Source organism: Triticum aestivum, chromosome 1B (genome assembly GCF_018294505.1).
Source record: "Triticum aestivum cultivar Chinese Spring chromosome 1B, IWGSC CS RefSeq v2.1, whole genome shotgun sequence".
Classification (NCBI taxonomy): Eukaryota; Viridiplantae; Streptophyta; class Magnoliopsida; order Poales; family Poaceae; genus Triticum; species Triticum aestivum.
Window position 1 is genome coordinate 310,721,135 of NC_057795.1, and position 8,547 is coordinate 310,729,681.

The window sequence follows — 8,547 nt, forward strand, 5'->3', positions numbered from 1 at the left end:
TTTTCACAAGGTGGATGAAAAATTTGCATTTTTTTTAATTGTTCGTAATTTTTAATTTCGAAAGTTGTTTGAACAGTAATATTTTCTGAATGTTTTTAACGATTGTTTTGAGAGAAAATAAGATGCAAGGTTTTTGGGCCGCGCTGTGGGCAGCCCATAACGGAGCTGTCGGCCTTGGCCCGTCAAATAGGGGGACGCCTCCTTCCTTCCTCCCGTCCCACCATCGGCGGCGTGCACCACTTCTCTCCTGCTGCCGCTCGCACAGTCTCGCAGCTCCCCATACCTCACCGCTTTGCTCGCCACACGAAGGCGAGAGACGAATCCGGCCGAGCCTCCGCCGCCGCTCAGCTCTTCCTCTCGGGACCTCGACTCGTCGAGGCGGAGTTCCTCGCGCCGTCCGTTCTCCATTCCCGGCACCAGTTCAGGCTTCGTACTCCAGCTCCAGCTGCAGTGTGACCCTTACCACCGGTACAATACAATCTCGACTCTGTACTGCGGACCTTTGCTGTACGCAGCTTGTTCTTGTGAAATGGTCTCTAGTGGCGGAGACCTCTGAGCAAGAACCCTAAACCCCGTCTGCCCGGTCATTTCGCTAGTTCGCTGTCACGAATACCTCTTCCCTTTTCGCTGATTCAAAATCTCCCCTTCCCAATCTGTGCAGGGACCGTGGCGCGCGCAGGGGCAAATCGTATTGCCATGGCGGTTCAGTAGAATGGTGCATTCGGGGGGCGCAGGCTGCCACCGGTGTGGTTTGTGGCCAAGTGGATCAGCCCCAATTATCGTTGTCACCGTCTCGATGATGCGCCCTTCCCGTTTCAGAGCACATGCGGTGCATTTAGATTGTCCCCCTAGAACTGAACAGAGAAATGTTGACGATTTAGTGGTGATGAGGCCTTACCAGCGGCCTGGGTCAGGGGACGATTTCGCCAAGCGGAAGAATGCGGGTAATGTGGTAGTAATGCGGCCAGAACGAAGAATGCGGGATGGTTCGGTGGATCGTGCAGCCTCTGGAAATGGCAGAGCAGCCGGGGACATCGAGAGGGCCATTTTGTCCCTGCAAGCTAAGCCGTGGAAACACTTGGGTCAGAACTCAAACGAGGGGGTTGATTTGCCGAAAGATAAAGGGGTGTTTTATGCTGGCAACCTTCGCCGGTACTGCAACAATGGGAAGCTCATTCAAGCTTGCTGATTGATGAGATGGTGCTACATGGCCAAATTCCGGGTGCTAAGAGCTGTATTAGATTAATCCGTGGCCTTGTTAAAACTGACAAGGCAAATAAAGCCAGGGAAGTCCTTGAGGTTATGGTGCTCTCAGGTGGGATTCCAGATACCATCACCTGCAACATGCTGATTGCGCAACTTTGCTGCACAGGGCAGCTGGATTTGGCGATGAACGTATTGGAGGACATGAGGTATGGTGGTATCTCTCCGAACGGCATCACTTTTAACACTTTGATTAGGTGTATGTGCAACCAGCGTATGTATGGCAGGGCAATCACCTTTTGGAAAGAGCAATTAAGAATAGGTTGGCCACCATATGTTATGACGAGCACCTTGCTTGTTGATCTTGTATGCAAAAACTGTGGTCCTAAGCGTGCCATGGAAGTCTTGAATGAACTTGCTCTGGAGGGATGCCAACCAGATGTTGTCACCTACAATGCTCTTATCAGTGCATCTTGTAAAGCAGGCAGGCTGAAGGACGCAAAGACCATCTTAACTCGTCTTATTGCTGAAGGCCTTGAGCCAAATAGTACAACTTATTGCATCTTACTCCATTCTCTCTGCAATACAAAAAGCTGGGCTGAAGTTTACTTGCACATATGAACCATGCAAATTGTGAGCCTGATGTTACTGCCTACAATATTTTTATCAACTACTTCTGTAAGTATGGACATCTCGATCAGGCTATTGGTGTGTTGGAGAAGATGGTTAGCGATAAATGTTTTCCTGATATAGTTACGTACAACACACTCCTAAATGCCATATGTAAAGAGGGTATGGTGGAAGAAGCTCTTTTGATAGCCCGTTGCATCAGAGAAAATGGATGGCAGTTGGTTCGTATTACGTACAACACCCTGATAGATGCTTTAGCAAACAAGGGTGAGGTGGACAAAGCTATGACTCTGTTTGATGAGATGTCTAGTGATGGGATCAGTCCCGATGACATTACTTATGGTTCACTTGTTATGTGCTTCTGTAGGAAAAACATGGCTGAAGAGGCCCTAGAGCTCTTGAATCGTACACTTGCTCTTGGTTTTCAGGTTAAAGTAACTACTTTTGTCATGGTGATCCAGGCATTGTGCAGAGATAGCAAAGCGGAAGCTGCTGCTGATATACTGCGAGTAATGGTATCAGAAATTAAAAACACCAGCAACTCATTTTATCTATCTATAGTCAGAAGAGTCGCGAAATCAGGCAGGATTGAAGAAGCAGAAAGGCTGCTTCAGGAATTAGTTGACTGCAAGATAGTGAAAGAAGATTCCCCTGTTGTGTTGAGCAGCTAGCTACTAGAGCGTGATGCCAAGATACTTCGTAGTCATGAAATATGGAACTCTGCTAACCTAGCAGATAACTCCTGGAAGTTATGCATAGTGTCTCGGCAAGCAAAGGTACAGTACAAGGCACTTTATGTTCACTCGATGGCTGTTTATGTTGCAAATGTTATGAATGAAGTTTGAAGCGTGAATTGCTGCTATCTTTTTCATTTGGAACATATTGTCTAGACTCTAGATTATATATGCTCTAGTGTTGTTTCAAAAGGAAAACTTCTATCCATTCCTTGGATTGGAGTACACATTCTTCTGTTCTGTTCTTTGTTGAGTGCGTGTTTCTTCAAAGTGCATGACCACTTCGTTTTTCAACTGCCTCATGTTTACTTATTTCGATAAAGGGAATTTTAGTGACTCAGTTGCTGCATCAAGGCAAACAGGGCTATCCTAATCTTGTTGTACTGATTTTATATTTGCAACAGTTGCCGCGGTCAGGGAATTTAATGATCAGTTACCTTTTTTTAATTCTAATCTTGTTGTACTGATTTAAACTGTCCCGTGGTCCATGCCGCTATCCTGTTCAGCCCCATGCACTTGCCCTGCCGTCCCTCTCCAATCATCTCCATCATGCCTTTTGTTATGCGACAAACTCCACCAGCCTCCTCCTCGACTGCGCATTTGTGCCTGCTGCCACAGTTTTCAATTTGCTGTGTGGGTTACATCAATGTCCTGCAGGTCTTAATTGACGGAAACCTCAGCTGCTTTCTTCTCCACAAACCTCTAAATTGGCTGAGGTACGAGCCCGGCGGCCCGCGGCAAGGCTCTCCAGTCTGACCTCCACGATGACTAATGGGAAGGCAATAGTGCCCTGCCTATCTGCCACAGATTGTTTGATGTCATCTTCAGAAATATTTAGTAAAGGAGTAAAATGCATCATAAGTCCTAAAACTATTGGTGATGTGTCAGTTTAGTCCTATAACTTGGAAACTGCAGCTTTGGGTCCTAAAACTATTGGAGGTGTGCCAGTTTAGTCCTATAACTTCGAAACTGCAGTTTTTGGTCCCAAAACTATTGGAGGTGTGTCAGTTTAGTCCTATAACTTCGAAACTGTAGTTTTGGGTCCCAAAACTATGCAAGTTTGTTCATCTCAGGTTCTAAGCTTGCATGGCCAGCATCTATGGTGCATTTTTTCAAAAGAGCACTTTATATGCGTTTACTTCCCCAAAAGTGGTCCATACGCTTCAACGTCGCAGTGTGTGTTGCAACCTGCACGCCCTCCACCTGCGTGCCCATGAGCTACAAGGCAACCTCACTAAGGCCAACTCTAACCGACCCCCTAAAAGTTAACGGAGTAAAAGGCTTAGTGGAGTATAAATAGTTAAATACTCCACTAAGTTTTGGCCGGACCTAGCCGATCCCCTAAATATAACCCCCTAAATATAACAGAGTAAATTTTTGTTTTTCTAAACTTTGCAATTCTAGTATAAATTACAACTACATATTAGCACACATATAGAAACTAAACATAAATTTGAATGTTCAACCAAATTACGAATATAGTTTACAAACCGAATTCAGAGTTTACAAACCGAATTCAAAGTTTACAGATTGAATTATTCAAATTTAAACACGCCGAATGGTTCAAATGTAGCAAGTAGCAGTTCAAAGCCTCTGGGTGTCTTCCTCGGTTGGTGCTCTCCTGTACTCCGGGCCAAAGACAGCGATCACTGCTTTGGTGAACCTTCAAACCGCCTCCAAGATTGTGTCTTCGCCAATGCGTACATAGTCATCAATTGCATCGGCAGAACACCCATATGCCAAGACTCAAACATCCGCAATGCATTTCATCAGAGAGCTTGTACTGATCTCTCCAGATGCATTTCTCCTGAGCTTGAACCAGTCATCATATCTCTCAACGGCTTTTGCAATGGTCAGAAAAAGACTTGTGTGCATCCGAAAGCGTCGACGAAAGTACTTCTCCGGATAGGTTGGGTTTGGATCAAAGTAATCTTTCATGATCTTGGCATGGCCCTCCGCTCTATCACGGTTGATGTGTATGTGGCCAAATTGTGATCCTCTCCTCGGCCGCCGAACATCATCATTGAAAATCATGCCTAAAACGGTGTCGAAGTCATCGCCAGTCTTCTTCCTCCTCTTCGGATGACGACGAGTCCTCCAACGCCATCTCCCTCAACCTCTTCATCTACAATCCAAACGGTTCGGTTCAATCCAAACGGCTCGGTTCGAAGAGAAACAAACAAACAAACAAACTCACCTAGGCAATTCTTCGAACACTTGGGGTGCAGTGGTGGTGCAAAAGCCGGCCGGCGTGGTTTACACCGAACCAGCGAGCGGCGGGTGACCTGCTGCGGTGCGCAAGCAAGGTGAGATGCGGCGGCCACTAGAAGAAGAAGAAACTAGAAAGAAAACGGACGAATCAACAATGGCGACGGCGGCGGCGTTTCACCTTGATTCCGGCGACGGCGACGGGGGCCGAACGGTCTGGCCGATGGGCAGAACGGCGGCGGAGGGCAAGGGATGGAACGAGGTAGCGGCGGGGGACCGGCGGGAGGCGCGCTGGCGAAGATGCAGCGGCGGCGCGGACGCGAGAGAGAGACGCAACGTTTTACTTGGCCGCCAATCGGTGGAGTAAAAATAGAGAAATTTTTGGGGCCGGAGTAAAAATATACTCCACTAACCGCTGATAGGGGATCGGCTAGGTGTCGGTTAGTAAAAATATACTCTGTTATCCACTAGGTGCCGGAGTAAATTTTACTCCACTAACCAGTTATAGGGGTTTGGTTAGAAATGCCCTAAGAGGTTTTGGCGCGGCCGCCGGGGAGACCTTGAGCCAGTCGGCATGGAGGACGACATCCCTCTCCTTGGGCGCGACCGCCGGAGAGACACCGAGCCAATCGGGATGGAGGACGCCATCCCCCCCCCCCCCCTCTCATGACATTGTCCTTGCCCCGATACCCTTGCCGTAGAGCTGGTCATGCATGTTGTTGTTTGGGCACGAGCATGGCCACATGTGAAATAGTCACTGCTGCGGGACGGCGCGGAAGTTAACCTGGTGGGTCCATTGGGTCAACGTGGCAACAATTCAAGCATCTGCAAGCGACACGGCGGCGGGTCAATGCTGGCCATGCAAGCTTAGGACCTGGGATGAACAAACTTACATAGTTTTGGGACCCAAAACTGCAGTTTCAAAGTTATAGGACTAAACTGGCACAGCTCCAATAGTTTTAGGACCTAAAACTGCAGTTTCAAAGTTATAGGACTAAACTGACACACCTCCAATAATTTTACGACTTATGATGCATTTTACTCTAAAGTGACGACATTTATCACTAGATGGAAAGTTGATTTTAAAATGAAATTAGGAACGGCGGAAAGGACTTAGATGTATCATCCAATATCGATCGGAGTTAAAATAAAATCCACCAAACTGGAAAGAGACTATGAGTGTCAATGTACAATTACATTTTTGCCCCTTACATCAAGGTCTCCCTATCATTGGAAGTTTGCACTCCGTAATACTGACTATGAATTAATCTCACCTGTTAGATTAGAAAAAAAAATAGACCGCCCTTACTAACTTTTGGGTACTGTATAAGAACTTGAAAACTGACTGACAAAAAGTATAACTGATATAGTTCGACAAAAAGGCAGCCTATAAGACCATGTACTCCCTGTGTTCCGAATTACTCGTCGTGGTTTTAGTTCAAATTTGAATTAAAACCGCGACGAGTAATTTGGAACGGAGGGAGTACAATGCTAGGTGCTTGGACAAGTGCTTCGAAAAACAAATCAATTTTTCCTTAAACGCCAGTGCTTATTTCTGGAGCAGAGGTGCCTAAATAAGCACCTGCGCTCTGCAAATAAGCACAAGTGCTTAAAAAACAGTTTATTTTCCTAAGCCCTTCTATTAGCACTTAGCGTTGTACGCAAAGGTGCTGGAGGACCCATCCATAGACTAAACCACCATCCATGCGGGTTAACTGGCTACTCGCTCCAGTTGGGTGCATGGTACCATAAAAGGCTCCCTGTGCTCTGGCTGCTGAATCAAAGACTGCATATGGAGTCAATGCGTACATGAGTGTATAACCTGCGTAGGGGAAGAAATCCTTTTTTGGTCAAAAACCACATCATTCCTGCATAGCTAAGAGCCCAACACACCCCACCAGCATATGGGAAGAAAACCCGTGTATTCTAGGGTGGCAGTTCTTCTATTTATTCACGCTAGCACATACTATTACTAAAATTTGCTCAATCTGATTATAGTTATTAATTTATTATACACTCTGTTCATAGGGTTAGACAATTTCCTTCCGAGACTAAGGATCCATTTCTGTATGTACTCCCTCCGTAAAGAAATGTAAGAGCGTTTAGATAAGTAGTGATCTAAACGCTCTTATATTTCTTTACGGTGGATTTCTTTACGGTGGGAGTATTTGAGTTGCACTTATACTGATGGAGATAGAAGTTGATGGCCTCTGCACCCCTTCAGCTTAGACAAATGGGTTTCAGTTGGCTCTCCTGTGCTTCTTGAAGCTACTGTGGAAAATAAGTAGAAAGTGTTACTCTGGTTGGTGATCTGGACTAAACAGTACAATAAACTCTGTTATCCAACCATTTGGTATGTTTTAGAAAACAATAATACATCTTTGCTGCTTGATCAAGAAAAGACGCCAAACCTTGATACAAGCAGCTCAATCAAGCAAGGTTATCGTAATCTAACATGATACCGGGTGGAGCCTTAACCAATTCTCTCTCAAACTTTCACCTCAATATAGTTCCAGAGTAAACAATTTAGTTACTGTGCTAATGATCTATAGTATTATTGAGAGTTTGTATTATTCCTCAAGATTATCTTTATTTTTCTTCAGGTGCTCTTATGAGTCTGAGAGGACCGATGGCTTTTCTTGATGGTCCTCTGCAAAGTCTCGTTCGGGTGCTATGCAATTGTGGTGCTTCAATTGTCCAGACGTCGCAATGGTGTGCCTGCACCCTGCCCGCATCACATCTTCAAGCAGCACCTTAGCCGTGGTTCGATCCTGCGGCGATGTGCCTGGAGGTGAATGAATCGCCATGCTTTATTCTTTCGGCCTCAGAAAGACGATGTATTTTGCCTAAAATTTAACTTTTAAAAAGTATTTTGTCTAAAAGTTTGGATGCATGTAGTTGCGGCAGCAGTAGGGTGTATTTTATCGTCTGTTTCTTGATGAAGTGGTGATGACAGTGGCCAATGCTGCCATGCTGGTGCGCTTTTCTTTTCTTGTGAGGGGAAGTTGCTTGCGTTAATTTATCCAAGGGCCGCACTGAGAGTAAAGCGCTTTGTCCGCTTTTCATCTGTTTCGGTCGCCAGGCAGACGTGTGCGTCCGCTTTTCAATTAGGGTCGAGTACACTGATTTGGGTCGGCAAGTGTGCTCAACGAGTGGCATACCTATTTTTGGCCCGCGTAGCTGAAATAAATTTAGAAAAACTTAATTAAACATAAGTGGCCGGTCAACATTGGCCAAAGTCCTCTTAAACAGTAAGTAAACATAAAAGACCCAGCCTGCACGCTCTCCTAGTCATCTGCCTGCCCTTGCCGTGGTCGTCGTAGCCGGTGAGGTTGATGAAGACGGGAGGCGGCCCAGCCCAATCGAACGTGGCTTCATAGGCCACCAAGGTTGCCTCGTCTGGCGTTTGCTGCGGCGGCAACATTGCGGTGAGGCAGGCACGCTCCTCCTCGCGCTTCCTTTGCATGTGCCGCTTCCTTTGAACGTGGTCGTCGTAGCCGGTGAGGTACGCGGCCTCCTACGCCGGCGTTGCGCCGAGCTAAACAAGGGGGGGGGGGGAGCTGACCCACTCCCGCAGCTGGCCGGTCCAGACGTACCGGTCGGTCGACTCGGGCTTAGGCGTCAGCGGGTGAGCGGCGGTGGCACCACGCAGTCGTCGACCGCAGAGAGGGCGATGGCCTTCGCCAGCCTCGCCTGGTAGTCTGCCTCCTCCGCTTCCGCCTCCAGTCGCTCCTCCTCGATGGAGGTCTTCAAGGCCGCCGCCAGCACCGCC

The 8,547-nt window shown here is 47.0% G+C and overlaps 1 pseudogene; it reads left to right on the forward strand.

Annotated features, from left to right (window-relative positions):
• Positions 1-217: 217 nt before the first annotated feature.
• Positions 218-7,657, forward strand: LOC123121272 (pentatricopeptide repeat-containing protein At1g08610-like; annotated as a pseudogene).
• The last annotated feature ends 890 nt before the right edge of the window (positions 7,658-8,547 follow it).